The sequence below is a fragment of the Euprymna scolopes genome, chromosome 12 (genome assembly GCF_053919585.1).
Source record: "Euprymna scolopes isolate OS-2025 chromosome 12, ASM5391958v1, whole genome shotgun sequence".
NCBI classification, from domain to species: domain Eukaryota; kingdom Metazoa; phylum Mollusca; class Cephalopoda; order Sepiida; family Sepiolidae; genus Euprymna; species Euprymna scolopes.
The window spans coordinates 91,004,123-91,027,583 of record NC_136493.1 but is presented as its reverse complement, the minus strand read 5'-3'; positions in this window follow the sequence as shown (position 1 = coordinate 91,027,583).

Sequence of the window (23,461 nt, the reverse complement as noted above, 5' to 3'; positions counted from 1 at the left end):
TTCCAAGCTTATAACTACTCGAAAAATGTAATTCAAGCCCTAATTTTTTTCAATTAAAGGAGCAAGGACCAAGGTTTTATTTAAAAAAAAACAAAAGAAAAAACAAACAACGTGGTTTTAAAAAAAAGTTTTAAATTTCGAACTTTACAGGTAAATTTCTAAAAAATACTAGTTTTTTTTAATTTGAATATATTATTTATTGACCTTTTTTCTTCAATTTGTGATATATAACACTTTGGTGAGTAAATTAATTATTTACTTTTTAATAGACACTTGAAAAGGGGGGGGGGCGTGAATTAAAAAAAAACGTTTGTCTTGTTGCGGACCAGGATATAAAATACCCTAACTCGCCACAAGAAAAACTAATGAAACGAATTGAATGAAAGAAACATAGAACTCAAATGCTGGAATAAAATAAACATGTTTATTTTTTGTTGAGAAATGAAAGTCTTCGGTGTACACGTGTTCATTCAGCCGTTGACGACTACGCGCGTGGAAGGAAAGGGGGAATGCAATAGAGAAACGCGAAGTGGCAAGTCGTCTTTAGAAAGAAAGGGTTAAACTCAGTAGAGCGTCGCGCACATGTCTGTGTCGATGGGCCAAAAGCGAAGGGAAGATAGAGTGAGTAAGTCAATCCAGTTCATGGAGAGAGAAAGCGTATTAAGTGTACTTGCGCTTGCCCCACATTACAGTAGCAGGGAAAGTGACGTTAGAGTGTGTGGTCGGTTCGTCGACTAAGCAGCTCGAACGCTGGTCCAGACGAAAAAGGGAAGTTAACAGGTTTTGTTGACTTTTATACTGGAGTTAGTGTTCTGGGTGCGCATGTCTGGTTTTCACTTAAAAGGAAGTGACGTCACAGCTCGGGTGTGTGTATGTATGCGCATGAATGTGAGTGTGTGCATGAGGATGTGTATATGCGTGCGTGTGTGTGTGCGTATGTGCGTGCGTACGTGTGGGTGTGTATATGTGAAGAAAAACGTGTTCGAACAGTCTAAAATATTATATTCCGTTTTATTGGAAAGAGCATAAAATTTCACATTGACCCTGAAAATATCGTAAAAATAGAATCAATAGATAAATTTTGATAGATTTTTTAAGTTTAAAAATTGAAAAATATTGAGTTCGTAAAATTCATTACTGTTTAAAAAAAATATTTTTATTACGTTTAAAACAACTTTAATAGTTTATTTTTGAAGTATAATCCATAAAGAAAATAAACAACCCACTTTTAAAAGAGAAATTACGAGTTTTTTTTTAATATTTTATTCACAGTTTCGTGTTAGAGGTGTCAAAAATTCCTACAAAATTTCTGATGCACCTAATGTACACATACTTATGAAAATAACATCAATAATTATAAACTATTACACTATTACACATGTTTGCATATACGAAACTAAACTAAATCAAACTTAAAAAAAAAAACAGTTTACCATTTACGGTTATATTAAATTATTTATTAATTCGAATTTGAAACCAAACCTAATTAAGTTCACTTAACTGTTATAATCAAGTTTATTACTTTTTCAATTATAATTCTTAGTATTAGTTAATTCTAAACCAATAATTACGTTTGGTTGAGATTAAAAACTCCGCTGAATACTCGATTGTTTACCTTAAGCGTAAAAAGTTAGAATTAATTTCATTTAAAGTATGATAGAGTTACCTCCCTTAGAACAAATCCATTGATGTATTAGCTTACATTTTTTAATCCTTGAAAATGTTTGAAAGGGAGGAATATATATATAGGGGCGCGGTGGATACTAGAAAGCTGATTGGCTAACTAAAATCTCAATAGAAGAGGAGCATATAAAAACGATAAACAGCCACAGAATTCGCGCATAAGCCTGAGAAGTCCTAGAGTGGATGAAATGCCGAATATTCAGTGTAGCTTAATTGCCATATATATTTTATAAATTACTATATATATATATATATGTATAAAATATATATATATATAAATATATATATATAAATATATATATACATATGTGTGTGTGTGTGTGTGTGTGTGTGTGTGTGTGTGTCTGTGTGACCGGAACTATTCTTCGCCAGTGTTCGCACTAATATTCTCATAAAATATCGTCTCAATCGGTGAAATTCAAAAAAAGAAAGAAAATGCTTCAAACCGAAAAGTTTGAAAAAGAAATGTATGAATCGGTATAGAAAAAAAGAAGAACAAAAGAAAATGTCTCATTATGGAAATGGAGCGAAGGATTCCTTTCCAAATTCATTTCAGACGACCGAGAAAAGTATCTGACTAACCATTTATTTTTTTCCTTCTCTAAAACAGCGAATAGATTATGATAGTTACAAGTTGTTTTAGCTGGAAAACAGCTTTCATATCGTTATAATCGGAGTTTTTGGATCAATAAATATTAACTTATACATTATTACTTATTTACATGATGTTAACGTTAAAATATTAAAAGAAAATTAAAATTAAAATGTGTAATATATCGTTTGTTTAAATTGTTGTGTATTTGGAATTTTTCGTTAATAATAAACATTGGTAAGCCATTATCATTCACTATTATTATTGTATAGCAGGTACTGAATATAGGATATGTTTTATTTGTGTGAATAAAAATATTCCTTATACGATCGTCTTTATTTTTATAATTTAATCGCAAAAAAGGCTTTATGAGTAAAAATTATTCATCTTTTTGTGATATGTGTGCCGCGAAAATTTAAAGAGCTCAATAGTATGCCGACATGTAAACAAAGGCTGAGAACCACTGTCTTAAACACTAAAAAAAAAACAAAAAAAAAACTGTGGGATAAAACCGAGTAAGCCAGCTACCGCTGCCGAACGTCTTTTGTGTGTTGGCGTTTATTATAGAATGGCGGATTTTTCTCCGACATGATACGGAATTAGTCTTTAATCAAGTCGACATTATCTACGTAAAACTCTTTTCTTTGTGCCCTGTGCTCTAATCATTGAACCGCGAAAGCAACTAAATAGTGTCGTCGCGTTTCACATGAATCATTCACGATGTGTGATTCAGAAAAGTAACACACGTTAGTAATTTTATACCATCAAAATGGCCGCTTGATATAAAATCGATGATCAACAACAAACAATACAAAACATAAACTCACAGCTCCGACCCCTCCCCCTCTATGAACACTCACAATTGTTACACATCGCAGTGTCTGTCTGCAATTAGTTTTTGAAGTTGCACGAGGACTGTTTTTGTTCATAGTTTTCTTTTGGTGATGTATATAGTCAATTTAATTATAGAACGGCCTTTAGTTTAGCTCCTATAGAAGACAACGAATACATGTATTTAAGCATTTTAAGCATCAATATCTTAATGGCTCTTCATGACAAATTTGGTGCAATTCTGTTCAATAGTTTTGCTACCTGTAAGCGTTTATAGATATTATTATTATTATTATTATTATTATTATTATTATTATCATTATCATTATCATTATTATTATTATTATTATTATTATTATTATTGAAATGGAAGTGAAAGTGGAGGCCTTCGTTCAGTCTCGGAAGACAAGGCAGCTGCACGTGTAATTATGAGGCAAGGGTTGCGCAATTTCCCAACAACAAATCGGCACTCCTTGAATCCAGTGGCAAGGAGAAATCCAGGACGACTGGAAACAATGCCGAGATAAGCGGAGAGCACATGCGGTACGTGAAATTCCCAAAGGATCACCCGCTTTAGTACTGACCAGGCTCAGCGTTGCTTAACTCCGGGGACATGTGTGTCAACATGAGTATGTCGTATACTACTACTACTACTACTACTACTACTACTACTTACTAACTTACTAGGAGTTTATACATAGGCCATCATCAAAAATCTCTCTCTGAGAACAAACTGTGGTGTTACCTGGAGTCTGAGTGGCAACAAACAAGTATCCCCAGATTTCCTGTACTCTCCACCTCTTTCGATAGCATTTACATAAAACTTGCGTTATCTACACAGTCATTTACCATCGATTTCTCAATGCCAACGACTATTGGTCTTCACTGCAATCTGAGTCACAAAAATCCTCCCTAAGGTCCCAGTCCGCTTCACAGCCATTCGGTGGAGATCTGGTTAGTACTTTCTCTCCTCGGTCTTTCCATCCTCCTTGACGTTTCACAACTATTTGGTGAGGTGCCAGTTGATGCTGAACCTTTTAAAGGGGGGGGAATAACTTACAATTATACGGTTTCAGTTTTCTTGATTCCATGTGGTGTATCTTTTTTGTACTTTCGATGAGTCCTTACACAGGTTTCATCACTCACAGATTACTCACTGACAGCAATCAGTGATGTTTCCTGGAGTCTGGGTGACGAGAAATCACCCCATATTTCTAGAACACTCTACCTTTTTCGATAATTTGCAAATGAATTTGCATCATTATAACAACCACTTAGCATTGACTTCTCACTAGCAATGACTACTCAGATTTAGATGGCTAAAAGCCTCCCCAGGCTCCACTCCTCTTCGCACTCATCCAGTGGTTAGTGCTTTCTCTGCTTGGTCTTTCGACACGTATCCAATGTTTGGTGTGATATTGAATTGTTTTCTAAATATGTGAAACCACATTCTTACCCGCTCGCTCGACCATTATCACCGACTCCATCATTGTATGTTGTGGATTCATATCCTTCGTTTTGGGGGATTTTTTTTATGGGCTTGTCGTCGTCTCTCACATTGGCGACTACCGAGAGGGGGAAAGGAGGCGCAGGCGCACAGGTTCACAAGTATAAAAATATAATAAAAACCAAACATTCTGCAAATATCAGTTGCACTGTGTGTGTGTGTGTGTGTGTGTGTGTGTGTGTGTGTGTGTGTGTGTGTGTGTGTGTGTGAATGTGTGTGTGTGTGTGTGTGTGTGTGTGACATTATCATCCTCTAAACCCAAAGGTCCACATTTACATAGTCGTTTGCCGAGGCCGTATTCTTCAGTTGACGTCAGCTCATCTCTATCTTTTTCGAGAACCTATGTTCCACTGTGTCATACTGGGAAACTGACCTCAAACGTCGAAACCCCGAGACTGTCTCTAACTGCTATAAACTGTTCCTAACTGTCGTAAATTGTTCCTAACTGTCGAAAACTGTTGCAAAACTCATTACCATTCCTAAACTAACTCTAAACATATTGGCACTCCTTTGTCCCAATCACCGCAACAATTTGATTAACAATCCTATTCCAGTTTCTTTTGTGTACTCTGGTGAGCAATTTACTCTCCATTGTATTCCTAATAAGCTCACTCTATCTAATCTTTGTTCTTCTGATAAGCTTATTTCCTCTTTTTCTTTATGCTATTGTTTTCCTACTTTTTATTTTCTTCCGAACGCTTGTGGGTGGAGGGGTGGGACATCGATATTAACATCAATACTCTTTGGTCAACTTTACAAACTCTTGTTTTGCTTATCATTTACGAATTACTGCGAGTAAGGAATTATTTCAGCCATTTGAATATTCCTAGAAAATAAAATGAGACATATTTTGAAAAACATAAAAGAAAACTATTTGGCATATTGATGCTTGTGTAGATTATTGATTTTTCAAACCAATGCATTTCAGGTGAAAACATTATTATGTACTTAATTGTAATGTCGAAATTAGTATAAATTCACAAAATTATGAAAAATGATCCAGTAAAATGTGTTAGGTGTATTTTTTACAAAAAAAAAAAAATCACACTCAATTACATTCTGACATATTCTGCTTAGAGATGGCGACTGTTAATTTAAATTAATTTAAGTCAAATGAGATAAGTCAGTTTATCATACTGAATTGATCGCACAACTGATCCACATTAAAACATACGATGAAACTCAATAATTCGATAGATTCTATTTTTGTTTATAATTATTTCTCTACTTGATCATTTTTCGTAATTTTTGGAATTTATACTAATTTTGACGCGAAAAGTAAGTCCGTAATAATGTTTTCACCGGAAATGCGTTGGTTTAAAAGATCAACAACCTACACAAGCACTGGCGTATTTCAATAATGAAAAAGGAAAGAAAAGAAAAACGAAAGTGAGTTAGCAAAAGTACAGAAGTCAAAAGCTCATAGTAGTCCAAAACTTCTTTCTTTCTTAGAACTGCACGCCTGTGGAACTCTGTTCCGTCTGCCTGCTTCCCACCGGACTACAACTTGGATGTCTTCAAGTCCAACGTTAACAAATTCCTAATGAACCACCCCCTTAAGTAAACACTTCATCAAATCTCCACACTAACGTAATGTACTTGCAATAACCCTTATCCCTGAGTGGCTTCCGGGCCTTGATAAGTGGTGATCACTGTGTAAAAAAAAAAAAGAAAAAAAAGTCTCTCAGGGGTTTATTCTGGGTTCAACGCTCGTCTTGATCTATATTAATGATCTTCCAAATCACATCCTTAGATCATTCGTAGACATTTTTGCTGACGACACTACTATCTATGGCAACACATCAAAGGCCGTAAACGACCAAGTTCTCTCTGATTCTCTCTCCCCCGATCTTGAGCATGTGGTACTATGGGGAAAAAGTGGCTGGTTACTTTTAATGCATCTAAAACCAAGCTCCTGTCTTTATATCATCAACGCTCTGATCCTCATCTGGCATCAATTGAAATGAATGACTCCCGTCTTGGGGAGGCTCTGACAAGTTTCTGACCTTGACCTTTACTCCTGATTGAAAATGGAATACGTACATCAAATCCGTTGCCAAGGTCGCTGGATAAATAGTGGGATCCTTCTATCGATCCAGTAGATATCTACCTGCTGATGCAATTTTCTACATATATAAGAGTCATGTACGTCCAAATATGGAATATTGCTGTCACATCTGGACAGGAGCTGATAGGAAGATCTTATCCTGCTTTGATAGAGTTCAGAATAGACTTCGTAGCCTAGTGGGAGATGCCTTTTTCTATTCCCTGCAACCTCTTTCTCACAGAAGAGATATTGCGAGCCTGTCTCTGTTTTATTGTTATTTTCAATCAAGCACTTGTCAGAGCTCCAATCTATGCCCCCCCCCTTCGCCAAACATTTACGAGAAACACTTGTCTGGCTGTAAAAAATATCAACAATTTCCTCCACTCTTTTATCTGTACCTAAACCTAAACGTAGATTCCATGAACAAAGTTTCTTTCTAATAACTGCACACCAGTGGGATTCTCTTCCATTTCCCTGCTTTTCAACTGACAACAATATGGCCGTTTTCAAGTCCAACGTAAACAAGTTCTTGACGAGCCGTCCCCCTTAAGTAATCCAGTTTACCAAATTTACACATCTAACAATTACTATATTGTCATTTTGACCACTGTACACTCTTTAACCCTTATCCCCGAGTGGCCTCTGGGCCTTGATAAGTGGTGATTACCTTGTAAAAAAGATTTTTTCTTAAACTATGTAAATATCGTATATTATTATATAAGCATATTTTATTAGGATTTAAGATGCGACCATTTAATATGTGCGTTCAGCGACGGCAGTGATATTTCAAACTTAAGCGAGGCAAGCCGATAACAATGCTATGTCAAACTTAACGTGATAGACCAACGACAATACTTTCCTTTGCGAATTACTGCGCGGACCGAATTATTTCGTTGAATTGAAAATTTCCTGTAAAAAAAATAAACAGACATATTTTAAACAATATAAAAAAAAAGTATTGACACATTTTAATGATATAAAAAATAAGTTAGCAAAAGAACATATTTCAAAAATCGATACGACTCCTAATGATCAGAGCAGAAGGCATAAATACTCGCATGCAAATATCTTGATACAATTATTGACTGTGATTTGCTCGCGTTTGATATCTTAGCGAATCACTTTGGCCGTTTCAATATGGCGAATGGATTTTTGTGCTTTCAATTTGAAATCTTCTGCAAGCAATTTATTAATTGACTGATCGAGTCGGGCCGAGGAATGCTGTCCTGGTTATTTTTGTATGATAATCATTCCAACGGCGGTGGCTATATTGAAATAAAATGCGAGTGAATAGAAATAAAGTGTGAGTGAATACTAAAATACTGAAATCACGCGTAAATATCAACAAAAGAAAAAAGAGTTTTATTCGCACCTCACATGCGTCCATTCAATCTATTCTGAAGATACGTCCATTAAATCTATGCATTCTGCGGCGACAAAGCGATTTCAAGCTTAAGCGTGATCAATCATCACAATAATGCTATTTCAAACTTGAGCTTGACATACCGACGACAATGCTATTTCGAACTTGAGCGTGACAGATCGACGACCATGCTATTTCAAACAAGTGTGGTAGACCAACAAAAAAATGTTTAAGACTTAAGCGTGACAGACTGACGAAAATGCTATTTCAAACTTAAGCGTTATAGACCTACGGCAATACTATTTAAAACAAAAGTGTGATAGACCGAATAAAAAAAGAAATACAAAAATTGTAGACTAATATAAAAATGTTATCTTAAACTTAAACGTGATTAACCAACGAAAACGTTATTCAAAACTAATGCCGCCATGGGTTAAATTTTTTTTTTAATTTTGTTGTAAAAGTAAATTACAAAGTGTGGTTTTATTCTAATTAAACTAAACAAGACGATTTGATGAAAATGTCTTTTAATTATATCGATATTTTTTTTCAACAATTTACACGAATTACATTTTTGAATGCAATAACGGATTTATGTGAACTATGTACTAAAATGGGCTTGCAAAAGCAAAATGTGTTTTTTTAAGTTGCTTATAGACAAAAATTGCTTTTAGACAGAAATGCATAATTTATGCAGACGGGGTATATTTATACACAAAGGATACATTTATACGCAAGGAATGCGTTTATACAGAGAGAGAGAGAGAGAGAGAGAGAGAGAGAGAGAGAGTAGATTCATACACAAAGAATACATTCATAAATATTAGGTTGGTGCAAAAATAATGTATTTTTGACGTTCAACTTCAAAAGATCATAACTCCTTTTGTAATAAACAATATTAATCGAAATAAGAACCATTAAAATCGACACATTTTTGCCAACCAGAAACAAGTTTATTTATCTCATTAGCATAGAAATGGAAGCGATGAAGTCATTGAAGACAGATTCGGCATCATCTCGGCTTTTGAAGCATTTTTTGCACAGGAAGTTGTCGAGATGCTTGAAAAAGTGATAATCAGTGGGCGAGAAATCCGGTGTATATGGCAGATGAGGCAAAATCTCGTAGCCCAATTCGTTCAGCTTTTGCAGAGTCAGTTGAGCAACATGTGAGCGAGCGTTGTCATTGGAGGAGAATTAATCCCTTCATATTGACCAATCTCGAGCACATATGTTGGAGCTTCTGGTGCATTTCGTCAATTTGTCGACAGTACTTCTCCGCCCTCCGCCGTAATCGTTTCGCCCGGATTCAAGAAGCTGTGATGGATGAGACCGGCCGCAGACCACCAACTAGTTACCATAACCTTTTTGGGGGGTGCAATTTTGGATTCGGGAAGTGTCGCTGGTTGTCGTAGAGGATCCACTTCTCATCACACGTCACAATCCTCTCGAGAAATGAGAAGGAGCGTAGAAGACGCATCAAAACGACGATTTTTTTTTTTGTATTATCGTTCAATTCATGCGGTACCCATTTATCCAAATTTTTTTTACTTCCCTATTTGCTTTAAATAGCGAATGGCTGTTGAGTTGTCGACCTCGAGTTCAACAGCAACTTCTCGTGTGGTTTTGCGATGATCGGCTTCAATTAAGACTTTCAAATGTTCGTTATCATTGCAGTCGGCCGGGCGCGACCGCCTCTATCTTCAAGGTTCTCATCACCATTGCGAAATTTCTTGAACCACCGTTAGTAGTTTCTGGGCTAACGCATCATTGACATCAGGAGCTGTTTCGGTAGCTTTTCGGCCTAGTTTGAGCTAGAACAAGAAAATCGTGCGGATTTGAATTTTGTCCACACTGTCAAAAAGTCTGCAAAACAATGAATGAAGAGATTGAGAACGATAATGTATAACACGGTTCAATAGAGCGAAAAATGTGTTTCAAAATGATATATAACATGGCTATATATATCAATGAATTAATTCAGAAATCATATATAAAAGTAACTATGTGAGAAAACGATATTGTTTTTGCACCAACCTGATATCTAATAAGTTTATATACAGAGAGTACGTTCATGGCCAGAGAATTCATTTATACACAAGGTATACATTTATATACAAGGAGTACATTTATACACATAGAATGCATTTATACAAAAATACATTTATACACAAGGTATATCTATACATAAGGAGTACATTTATACACAGAGTATACATTTATAAACAAAAAGTATGTTTATACACAGAGAATACATTTATACACAAGAAATACATTTATACAAGGAATATATTCACACATAAAGAATATGTATCTAGACAAGGAGTATATTCATATACTAAGAATACATTTGTAAAGAATTAAAGATGCAGTACTAACGAACATAAATAATTACTAACTTAAAAATTTTCTTTCTTTCAGCAATTGTTTAGCTTACTATTATCCTTTCATTTTATTTTATTTTATTTCTGTGTCAAGTGGAAATAGGAGACAGTCAAATCAATAGCTTCACGCTACACCCGCTCCTAAATTAAAAATATAACATCACTTCACATAAAGGTGTAAATTTGACATTTTTAACCAATGAAAACGATTCTCTTTGCCAACAAATGGAACCATTCCACTTTCCAATTAAAACAGCAATGCAGCAATCAAAATCTAGAGAGATAGTTCAGCCAAAAATAAAAATGATATTACACAAAGGCAGGTCTCATATATGATATGAAAAGAAACTGGAATCTTAGGGATATATCAATTATACCAATTATTATAGGTGCTACAGGGCTTATGAAGAAGAACCGGAAGTCCTACCTAACTAATATTCCTGGTGAAGCAAATGCAAAAGAGGTCCAGACAATTGCACTTAAGGGAACAACGAGGATACTAAAAAGAGCTCTCGTTTGGTTTCAATAAAAAGTAGGGCAATGTTGGTGGTTTTGCTGTCCCATACCCAGCATTATAATTTTCAAAGAATGAAAGAAAAACAAAACTATACACTAGAGTAAGTCGATTTTGGAATTATGACTATGTCTATACAGAAAAAGTTGTTAAGTAGCCGAAATAATAATAACCAAAATATTTTTTTCAAAAACTTTATCGTTTTTTGAGCAATTGAAACATTGAAAAATTTCAACATGCTCACTTCATGCCGGTGTTAAATGAAAAAAATGACCGTGTCATATTAACGCTGCTTTTTGAAGAAAATATGAAGAAAATATAATCAATGAATTTTTCGTTTGTTTGTTATATCTATATTTTTTACAGAAAACTAAATGAGCATCGATAAAAAAGAAAAAAACTGTCAAATATTTCATTTAAAATAAATTGAACAACTACTAAATCGGGGCTTCTTTTTACCCGGTAATTTTTTCATCTACACCGCGACACCGTATCGGTTTTATTTACATTCTACACATGTTTTCACCGGAGCTTATTACAAATCTAATATTAATCAAATCTTTTGCATTTTATGTCTTAGCAAACTTAAATTTAAAAAAGAAAGACTCGTCTAGCTGAAAACACTATCAATAATTCCCCCCACTCTTGATCTGTGCCTAAACCTAAATGTAGATTCCATGATCAAAGCTTCTTTCTTAGAACTGCACGCATGTGGAATTGTCTTCCGTTTTCCTGCTTTCCAGCCGTCTACAATATGGTTGTCTTCAAGTCCAACGTGAACAAGTTTCTGATGAGCCGTTCCACTTAAGTTAACAAATTTACCGAACTTCCATTACTATCGATTACTATATTGTCCTTTTGACTACTGTACACTCTTTAACCCTCATCCCTGAGTGGCCTATTGGCATTGATAAGTGGTGACGCCTATGTAAAAAAAGAAAAAAGAAAGAAAGGAATATCTCATATGTTTGTGATATTTAACCTTTCTTTGTTGTTAAAGACATTTTTCTCCGCAAACTATTTGTGTGCGAATTATTTGACTTGCGTTTTTATCCTGTGAAGTAAAACCAGTATTTTTTAATGCGCTTATGATATTGTGCTGAAATATTAACGTTATTATTTAAAAACCATTCTTAATATGGAGAGGAGAGAGTGAGTGTAACAACTCTGTACCTTCACTTAACAGCACTAGTACAGAGAGTGATCCGGACGTAAATAATAACGTTATTATTTAAAAAGCCATTCTTAACATGGGGAGGGGAGGGTGTTTTGTGCCTATTCTATACTTCAACCTTACAATTGAATAAAAAAAAAACATATCATAAAACTTTAATTAAACTTGGAAATACGATTTAAAAAAAAATAGCGCGATCACTCTCTGCACTAGCTCCCACTTAACAATTTATTTAAAAAAAAAAGATATAGGAAAACTTGAAAATACTATTTAAAAAAACACGGTAACATAAGTGCATAAGCATTATTTTTCTTGGTGCTTATGCACTTATGTAATCATGTTAAGAATGGGTTTCTAAATAATCACATTATTTCCACATACATACAATAAGTGTATGAGTACCATTTTTTTTTTTTTTTCATTTTTGCTAATTTCATTTTTAATTCGTAATTTCCTTTATTTAATTTCTTACAATCTTATAAAATATATGTTTTGCAGATATTTCTCTAAAAAATGAGTCGGTAATAATGCAACAAAATTTGTGGGTCCATTTTCTCCATTAAATACAACAGAACCTCCTCCTTTCCGTCAAGTTATTAAATATAGCTATTCTATGGAGAATTCTCACTCAAATACATTTCCCATTTCACAATTAATGGCAAATGATATAGAAATTTGGAAGGCAGTTAATTCACGTTTACCTCTATTAACTGAACTGTGGATTGTGCATAAATTGTAGAACACATGCTTTGAAAAAGTTAGGCAAATAAATAGAAAATCATTATTCTACATCTGCCAAAAAGGTTCTGGTCAAAAAGCTTGATAAATTGTTCGACATTTCGTCTTGTTCGTGTGAATAGCGACAAAAATGTTAAATACAGAAAACAAAAATTATCTGTACCTTTCTTATCAAACAGAAGTTTAATTTTACATTTTTTTTTATTTTCTCCTGTTTTTATTTTTAAACTGTCGATATCATACACATCTTAAATTTAATGAATTTCTATATTTGTATTTTATGTAAATCAATGTGTAAAGAAACTATTGCAATTTTTTTTTTATGTGAAATAAGATGAGAGCGGATTAGAATCAACATTTGTCAAATTATACACTTCAGGTTCCTCTGAAAAGGCGAGACTATTTGAAGAACCAAAGAAATAAAGTAGGACCCAAAGGCAATTTTCAACTTGTAATAAAGTTTCGTGGCAAAATCTAAAAAGTTAATTTGCGTTAGGAGAAATACAAGATGATTAATCCTCTATAGCTTCAACATCCCATGACCAAAATATCATTCTTCCATAAATAGAAAATAGCGATGAAACTGATGAAAATTTTGAGTCAGAGCAAGATTCTAAGAGTATTTACAGCTTGATAAAAAAATTCCTCGTTATGCAATTGAACTAATCAGGGGTGATGTTTCTTCAAATTTAGGTGTAAGTCTTTTTTTTTTAAGAACGCAGTAAATAGGAAAATACATACCATTGGTTGCTCCCTACATCGGAATGAGCTTCTTTGTAAGGTGTTATTTAAATCTATTGATCGAACTGCACGAAGCTCAACGTCAACTGTTCATTTGTTCAAGTCAATTAACTAAATTGATCTCCCTTTTATTTTTCAGAGGTGGGGAACCAGTGACAAAGCGCTTAAAAAATTTCGAGAATAAATTTTGAAGCTTCACATTGCTCACAAAGTGGAGGTTCGGAGCCAGCATTAACTGAAGACTTATCTCATGATGAACTTCAGGAATTATTGAGGATTGGCAGAAAGCAAGAGTGACCGGATTTGCCTTCACATTGACAAAGTGTGGAAAGAGCTGTTAAATTAACATCTGAAGGCTGCCAATTAGTCTATGGATTTAAGCAAGACAGACAAATACTTGCTGAAGTTGTATGCTGTGAAATGAGGTCATTTTTTTTTTTTTTTTTTTTTGCTTCAAAAAGTTCATATAGGAAGAATTTTGACATGATGCAGCAAAAATAGTTATATCTTCTACTTTGCAATTGTTTAGTGTTTTTGCAGAAAAATAGACAACTCACTAAACAATATGTGCAGTATTTTATGTTAATACTGTTTTTCCAAACAGAATTAAAACTTTTCATTGATAACAGAAAAACTCCATTCTTCTACAGCTATAACTCAATAAAGTAAAATACAACGTTTCAGAAATTTTATGAGGGGGGTATAATTATTTGAATATTTCTCACATCAGTTATTCTATAACTCATTTAAATAAATAAACACACTCCGTGTTAGAACAAATATCTGTGCGTGAGGTCGCCAATCTAATCAAAAACCTTGATTCCAGTAAAGCAACTGGCCCTAATGGCATTCCAGTTATAGTGCTGAAAAAGCTCCAACCAGAACTTGTCCCCATACTTACAAAACTGTTTAAGCGTTGCCTTAAGGAGAAGTGCTTTCCAACACCCTGGAAGACCTCATCAGTATGCCCTGTATTTAAGAATTCAGGTGAAAAGTCACCCCCCTCTCAGTACAGACCAATAACTCTCCTGTGTGTCATGAGTAAGTTGTTGGAATCAATATTAAATAAAGAAGTAGTCAACCACCTCAACAAAAACAACCTTCTTAGTGACATGCAATATGGTTATATCACATAGGATTAGTGAATCTCTTGACAAAGGTTTCCTTTCCAGGGCAATTGCTCTTGACATATCAAAGGCCTTCGATAAGGTATGGCATAAGGGCCTACTTCACAAGATTTCCAGCTACGGTATTACTGGAAATGTTTTCTCAATTATAAAATCATTTCTCTCTGATAGGTTTATAAGAGTAGTGGTTGATGGGCAGAAATCAGAGGCCCACAGTATTAATGCTGGAGTCCCCCAGGGGTCCATCCTGGGCCCAAGTCTCTTCTTGATCTACATCAATGATCTCCCAAAACACATACTTAAATCATTCGTTGACATCTATGCTGATGACACGACCATCTATGGCAACACATCAAAGGCCGTAAATGACAAAGTTCTCTCTGATTCGCTCTCCTCTGATCTTGAGCGCATGGTACAATGGGGGAAGAGGTGGCTGGTCACTTTTAATGCATCCAAAACCAAGCGTCTATCTTTACATCATCAACGCTCTGATCCCCTATCTGGCATCAATTGAAATGGATGGCTCTCGTCTTGGGAAGGCTCCATCTGAAATGGAACACGTACATCAAATCTGTTGCCAGGGACGCTGGGAAAATGGTGGGATCCTTCTACCGCTCCAGAAGATATCTCGCTACTGATGCAATTCTCTATCTATATAAAAGCCAAGTACGTCCAAGGATGGAGTACTGCTGCCACATCTGGACAGGAGCTGCTAAAAACAGCCTATCCTGCCTTGACAGAGTACAAAATAGACATCGTGGTTTGGTGGGGGATGCCCTTTTCTCTTCCCTGCAGCCTCTCTCCCACAGAAGAGATGTTGCGAGCCTGTCTTTGTTTTATCGTTATTTCTATAGCAAGTGCTCGTCTGAGCTCCAATCTCTCGTCCCCCTCGCCAATCTTTCAAGAGAAACACCCGTCTGGCTGAAACTACTGTCAATAATTTTCCCCACTCTTTATCTGTGCCTAAATCCAAACGTAGATTCCATGAGCAGAGTTTCTTTCTCAGAAGTGCACGATTGTGGAACTCTCTTCCGTTCGCCTGTTTCCCACCTGACTACAACTTGGATGTCTTCAAATCCAACATAAACAAATTCCTGACAAACCGCCCCCTTAAGTAAGACACTATATCAAAAAACCCAATACTAATGATTACTACAATACTATCTCATTGATTACTGTACATGCAATAACACTTATCCCTGAGTGGTCTCCGGGCCTTGATAAGTGGTGACTACCATGTAAAAAAAAAAAAAAAAAACTGAAATTGCAAAATACAAAATTATTTCACATATAAATCTAAAAAAGACAAGGATTTTTCCGTGTATCAAATAAGACAATTTTAAAATCACATGCTCATCTAACGGCTGATGTAAGAAACCTAGCTTTTATATTCGTACTCCCCATATGTTTTTATATTCGTACTCCCGATATGTTTTTATATTCGTACTCCCCATATGTTATTTATATTCGTACTCCCCATATGTTTTTTATATTCGTACTCCCCATGTTTTTTATATTCGTACTCCCCATGTTTTTATATTCGTACTCCCCATATGTTTTTTATATTCGTACTCCCCATATGTTTTTATATTCGTACTCCCCATATGTTTTTTATATTCGTACTCCCCATGTTTTTTATATTCGTACTCCCCATGTTTTTATATTCGTACTCCCCATATGTTTTTATATTCGTACTCCCCATGTTTTTTATATTCGTACTCCCCATGTTTTTTTATATTCGTACTCCCCATATGTTTTTTATATTCGTACTCCCCATATGTTTTTTATATTCGTACTCCTCATGTTTTTTTATATTCGTACTCCCCATATGTTTTTTTATATTCGTACTCCCCATGTTTTTTATATTCGTACTCCCCATGTTTTTTATATTCGTACTCCCCATGCTTTTTTATATTCGTACTCCCCGTATGTTTTTATATTCGTACTCCCCGTATGTTTTTATAATCGTACTCCCCATATGTTTTTTATATTCGTACTCCCCATATGTTTTTTATACTCGTACTCCCCATGTTTTTTATATTCGTACTCCCCATGTTTTTTTTATATTCGTACTCCCCATATGTTTTTATATTCGTACTCCCCATATGTTTTTTTATATTCGTACTCCCCATATGTTTTTTATATTCGTACTCCCCATATGTTTTTTATATTCGTACTCCCCATATGTTTTTTATATTCGTACTCCCCATGTTTTTTATATTCGTACTCCCCATGTTTTTTATATTCGTACTCCCCATATGTTTTTATATTCGTACTCCCCATGTTTTTTATATTCGTACTCCCCATGTGTTTTATATTCGTACTCCCCATGTTTTTTATATTCGTACTCCCCATATGTTTTTATATTCGTACTCCCCATATGTTTTTATATTCGTACTCCCCATATGTTTTTATATTCGTACTCCCCATGTTTTTTATATTCGTACTCCCCATGTTTTTTTATATTCGTACTCCCCATGTTTTTTATATTCGTACTCCCCATGTTTTTTATATTCGTACTCCCCATATGTTTTTATATTCGTACTCCCCATGTTTTTTATATTCGTACTCCCCATGTTTTTTTATATTCGTACTCCCCATTTTTTTTTATTCGTACTCCCCATGTTTTTTATATTCGTACTCCCCATATGTTTTTATATTCGTACTCCCCATGTTTTTTATATTCGTACTCCCCATATGTTTTTATATTCGTACTCCCCATATGTTATTTATATTCGTACTCCCCATATGTTTTTTATATTCGTACTCCCCATGTTTTTTATATTCGTACTCCCCATGTTTTTATATTCGTACTCCCCATGTTTTTTATATTCGTACTCCCCATATGTTTTTATATTCGTACTCCCCATATGTTTTTTATATTCGTACTCCCCATGTTTTTTATATTCGTACTCCCCATGTTTTTATATTCGTACTCCCCATATGTTTTTATATTCGTACTCCCCATGTTTTTTATATTCGTACTCCCCATGTTTTTTTTATATTCGTACTCCCCATATGTTTTTATATTCGTACTCCCCATATGTTTTTTATATTCGTACTCCTCATATTTTTTTATATTCGTACTCCCCATATGTTTTTTATATTCGTACTCCCCATGTTTTTTATATTCGTACTCCCCATGTTTTTTATATTCGTACTCTCCATGTTTTTTTATATTCGTACTCCCCGTATGTTTTTATATTCGTACTCCCCGTATGTTTTTATAATCGTACTCCCCATATGTTTTTTATATTCGTACTCCCCATATGTTTTTTATATTCGTACTCCCCATGTTTTTATATTCGTACTCCCCATGTTTTTTTTATATTCGTACTCCCCATATGTTTTTATATTCGTACTCCCCATATGTTTTTTTATATTCGTACTCCCCATATGTTTTTTATATTCGTACTCCCCATATGTTTTTTATATTCGTACTCCCCATGTTTTTTATATTCGTACTCCCCATGTTTTTTATATTCGTACTCCCCATATGTTTTTATATTCGTACTCCCCATGTTTTTTATATTCGTACTCCCCATGTGTTTTATATTCGTACTCCCCATGTTTTTTATATTCGTACTCCCCATATGTTTTTATATTCGTACTCCCCATATGTTTTTATATTCGTACTCCCCATATGTTTTTATATTCGTACTCCCCATGTTTTTTATATTCGTACTCCCCATGTTTTTTTATATTCGTACTCCCCATGTTTTTTATATTCGTACTCCCCATGTTTTTTATATTCGTACTCCCCATATGTTTTTATATTCGTACTCCCCATGTTTTTTATATTCGTACTCCCCATGTTTTTTTATATTCGTACTCCCCATTTTTTTTTATTCGTACTCCCCATGTTTTTTATATTCGTACTCCCCATATGTTTTTATATTCGTACTCCCCATGTTTTTTATATTCGTACTCCCCATATGTTTTTATATTCGTACTCCCCATATGTTATTTATATTCGTACTTCCCATATGTTTTTTATATTCGTACTCCCCATGTTTTTTATATTCGTACTCCCCATGTTTTTATATTCGTACTCCCCATGTTTTTTATATTCGTACTCCCCATATGTTTTTATATTCGTACTCCCCATATGTTTTTTATATTCGTACTCCCCATGTTTTTTATATTCGTACTCCCCATGTTTTTATATTCGTACTCCCCATATGTTTTTATATTCGTACTCCCCATGTTTTTTATATTCGTACTCCCCATGTTTTTTTTATATTCGTACTCCCCATATGTTTTTATATTCGTACTCCCCATATGTTTTTTATATTCGTACTCCTCATGTTTTTTTATATTCGTACTCCCCATATGTTTTTTATATTCGTACTCCCCATGTTTTTTATATTCGTACTCCCCATGTTTTTTATATTCGTACTCTCCATGTTTTTTTATATTCGTACTCCCCGTATGTTTTTATATTCGTACTCCCCGTATGTTTTTATAATCGTACTCCCCATATGTTTTTTATATTCGTACTCCCCATATGTTTTTTATATTCGTACTCCCCATGTTTTTTATATTCGTACTCCCCATGTTTTTTTATATTCGTACTCCCCATGTTTTTTATATTCGTACTCCCCATATGTTTTTATATTCGTACTCCCCATATGTTTTTTTATATTCGTACTCCCCATATGTTTTTTATATTCGTACTCCCCATATGTTTTTTATATTCGTACTCCCCATATGTTTTTTATATTCGTACTCCCCATGTTTTTTATATTCGTACTCCCCATATGTTTTTATATTCGTACTCCCCATACGTTTTTTATATTCGTACTCCCCATATGTTTTTATATTCGTACTCCCCATGTTTTTTATATTCGTACTCCCCATGTTTTTTTATATTCGTACTCCCCATGTTTTTTATATTCGTACTCCCCATGTTTTTTTATATTCGTACTCCCCATATGTTTTTATATTCGTACTCCCCATGTTTTTTATATTCGTACTCCCCATGTTTTTTTATATTCGTACTCCCCATGTTTTTTATATTCGTACTCCCCATGTTTTTTTATATTCGTACTCCCCATGTTTTTTATATTCGTACTCCCCATGTTTTTTATATTCGTACTCCCCATATGTTTTTATATTCGTACTCCCCATGTTTTTTATATTCGTACTCCCCATGTTTTTTTATATTCGTACTCCCCATGTTTTTTATATTCGTACTCCCCATGTTTTTTATATTCGTACTCCCCATATGTTTTTATATTTGTACTCCCCATATGTTTTTTATATTCGTACTCCCCATATGTTTTTATATTCGTACTCCCCATGTTTTTTATATTCGTACTCCCCATGTTTTTTATATTCGTACTCCCCATATGTTTTTATATTCGTACTCCCCATGTTTTTTATATTCGTACTCCCCATGTTTTTTATATTCGTACTCCCCATATGTTTTTATATTCGTACTCCCCATATGTTTTTATATTCGTACTCCCCATATGTTTTTTATATTCGTACTCCCCATATGTTTTTATATTCGTACTCCCCATGTTTTTTATATTCGTACTCCCCATGTTTTTTATATTCGTACTCCCCATATGTTTTTATATTCGTACTCCCCATGTTTTTTATATTCGTACTCCTCATGTTTTTTATATTCGTACTCCCCATGTTTTTTTTATATTCGTACTCCCCATATGTTTTTTATATTCGTACTCCCCATGTTTTTTATATTCGTACTCCCCATATGTTTTTATATTCGTACTCCCCATATGTTTTTATATTCGTACTCCCCATATGTTTTTATATTCGTACTCCCCATATGTTTTTATATTCGTACTCCCCATATGTTTTTTATATTCGTACTCCCCATGTTTTTTTTATATTCGTACTCCCCATATGTTTTTTATATTCGTACTCCCCATATGTTTTTTATATTCGTACTCCCCATATGTTTTTTATATTTGTACTCCCCATGTTTTTTATATTCGTACTCCCCATATGTTTTTTATAATCGTACTCCCCATATGTTTTTATATTCGTACTCCCCATATGTTTTTATATTCGTACTCCTCATGTGTTTTTTATATTCGTACTCCCCATATGTTTTTTATATTCGTACTCCCCATGTTTTTTATATTCGTACTCCCCATATGTTTTTATATTCGTACTCCCCATATGTTTTTATATTCGTACTCCCCATATGTTTTTATATTCGTACTCCCCATATGTTTTTTATATTCGTACTCCCCATGTTTTTTTTATATTAGTACTCCCCATATGTTTTTTATATTCGTACTCCCCATATGTTTTTTATATTCGTACTCCCCATATGTTTTTTATATTTGTACTCCCCATGTTTTTTATATTCGTACTCCCCATATGTTTTTTATATTCGTACTCGCCATATACTTTTATATTCGTACTCCCCATGTTTTTTATATTCGTACTCCCCATGTTTTTTATATTCGTACTCCCCATATGTTTTTATATTCGTACTCCCCATATGTTTTTATATTCGTACTCCCCATATGTTTTTTATATTCGTACTCCCCATATGTTTTTATATTTGTACTCCCCATGTTTTTTATATTCGTACTCCCCATGTTTTTTATATTCGTACTCCCCATATGTTTTTATATTCGTACTCCCCATGTTTTTTATATTCGTACTCCCCATCTGTTTTTTATATTTGTACTCCCCATGTTTTTTATATTCGTACTCCCCATGTTTTTTATATTCGTACTCCCCATATGTTTTTATATTCGTACTCCCCATGTTTTTTATATTCGTACTCCCCATGTTTTTTATATTCGTACTCCCCATATGTTTTTATATTCGTACTCCCCATATGTTTTTATATTCGTACTCCCCGTATGTCTTTATATTCGTACTCCCCATATGTTTTTATATTCGTACTCCCCATATGTTTTTTATATTCGTACTCCCCATGTTTTTTATATTCGTACTCCCCATATGTTTTTATATTCGTACTCCCCATATGTTTTTTATATTCGTACTCCCCATGTTTTTTTATATTCGTACTCCCCATGTTTTTTTATATTCGTACTCCCCATATGTTTTTATATTCGTACTCCCCATGTTTTTTATAATCGTACTCCCCATATGTTTTTATATTCGTACTCCCCATATGTTTTTTATATTCGTACTCCCCATGTTTTTTATATTCGTACTCCCCATGTTTTTTATATTCGTACTCCCATGTTTTTTTATATTCGTACTCCCCATATGTTTTTTTATATTCGTACTCCCCATGTTTTTTATATTCGTACTCCCCATATGTTTGTGCAACTTTGTCTGCTGCAACATTTTACATTTTCAAAAAAAAGTTGAAAATCGACCTACCCTAACGCACACATTGACAAAAGGTCACATACGCACAATTGAATTCTTAACTCACACAAATACTCATACTGAAGTACATAGCAAGCATACCCGGTGAACCAAGTGCAAGTGAAATACAAACGATTGCACTGAAAGAGACAGCTAGAATCCTGAAAAGATCTATTATATATTATATTTGTACTCCCCATGTTTTTTATATTCGTACTCCCCATATGTTTTTATATTCGTACTCCCCATATGTTTTTATATTCGTACTCCCCATATTTTTTTTATATTCGTACTCCCCATATGTTTTTTATATTCGTACTCCCCATGTTTTTTATATTCGTACTCCCCATATGTTTTTATATTCGTACTCCCCATATGTTTTTATATTCGTACTCCCCATATGTTTTTATATTCGTACTCCCCATATGTTTTTTATATTCGTACTCCCCATGTTTTTTTTATATTCGTACTCCCCATATGTTTTTTATATTCGTACTCCCCATACGTTTTTTATATTCGTACTCCCCATATGTTTTTTATATTTGTACTCCCCATGTTTTTTATATTCGTACTCCCCATGTTTTTTATATTCGTACTCCCCATATGTTTTTATATTCGTACTCCCCATGTTTTTTATATTCGTACTCCCCATGTTTTTTATATTCGTACTCCCCATATGTTTTTATATTCGTACTCCCCATATGTTTTTATATTCGTACTCCCCGTATGTTTTTATATTCGTACTCCCCATATGTTTTTATATTCGTACTCCCCATATGTTTTTTATATTCGTACTCCCCATGTTTTTTATATTCGTACTCCCCATATGTTTTTATATTCGTACTCCCCATATGTTTTTTATATTCGTACTCCCCATGTTTTTTTATATTCGTACTCCCCATGTTTTTTTATATTCGTACTCCCCATATGTTTTTATATTCGTACTCCCCATGTTTTTTATAATCGTACTCCCCATATGTTTTTATATTCGTACTCCCGATATGTTTTTTATATTCGTACTCCCCATATGTGTTTATATTCGTACTCCCCATATGTTTTTATATTCGTACTCCCCGTATGTTTTTATATTCGTACTCCCCATATGTTTTTATATTCGTACTCCCCATATGTTTTTTATATTCGTACTCCACATGTTTTTTATATTCGTACTCCCCATATGTTTTTATATTCGTACTCCCCATATGTTTTTTATATTCGTACTCCCCATGTTTTTTTATATTCGTACTCCCCATGTTTTTTTATATTCGTACTCCGCATATGTTTTTATATTCGTACTCCCCATGTTTTTTATATTCGTACTCTCCATATGTTTTTTTATATTCGTACTCCCCATGTTTTTTATATTCGTACTCCCCATATGTTTGTGCAACTTTGTCTGCTGCAACATTTTACATTTTCAAAAAAAAAGTTGAA